This window comes from Morus notabilis, unplaced genomic scaffold, assembly GCF_000414095.1.
Source record: "Morus notabilis unplaced genomic scaffold, ASM41409v2 Scaffold758, whole genome shotgun sequence".
Lineage (NCBI taxonomy): Eukaryota > Viridiplantae > Streptophyta > Magnoliopsida > Rosales > Moraceae > Morus > Morus notabilis.
In genome coordinates, this window is record NW_010365805.1 from 423426 (window position 1) to 424325 (window position 900).

Below are 900 nucleotides of genomic sequence, written 5' to 3' on the forward strand. Positions count from 1 at the left end.
CCTGCCAACCAATGAATTACACTCCCAATTAAAATATAAATGCAGAATAGCAAAATAAAACAAAAACAAAGGAACAAACAATGGGTTGCCTCCCATGAGCGCTTGTTTTTGAGTCATCAGCCTGACTACCTCCCTGGTTGAGAATCAAGCCTCCTGCAGAGTGGTGGACGTTTTGCAACGATCCACTGGACCTCCCCAGTAGTGCTTCAACCGCTGTCCATTTACCGTGAATTTCCTCGCAGACTCTTCCTCAATCAATTCCACCGCTCCATAAGGAAATACTTTAGTGACTGCAAAAGGGCCAGACCAACGAGACTTCAGTTTGCCTGGGAAAAGCTTCAACCTGGAGTTGAACAAGAGCACTTGCTGCCCAGATTCGAATGTTCGAGGCAAGATTTTACGGTCATGCCATTTCTTTTCTTAGTCTTTGTATAGCCGAGCACTTTCATAAGCATGCAGCCTGAACTCATCAAGCTCATTCAGTTGTAACAGTCTGCTCTGTCCGGCTGCCTGCCAGTCGAGATTCAGCTTCTTGAGAGCCCAGAATGCTCTATGTTCTAGCTCCACAGGCAAGTGACACGCCTTTCCAAATACCAGCCTATATGAGGACATCCCTAAGGGTGTTTTTAAAGCTGTTCGGAAGGCCCATAATGCATCATCTAAGCGCACTGACCAATCCTTAAGAGTCGGGTTCACTGTTTTCTCGAGTATTCGCTTGATTTCCCGATTTGATAGTTCAGCCTGCCAACTGGTTTGTGGGTGATAGGCTGTGGTGACCTTGTGCTTGACACCATATTTAGCAAGCAGCTGCCCCAAGTATTTGTTGCAGAAATGGGTTCCTTCATCACTAATAATGGCTCTGGGGGTTCCAAAGCGAGTGAAAATATGCTTCTGGAGGAA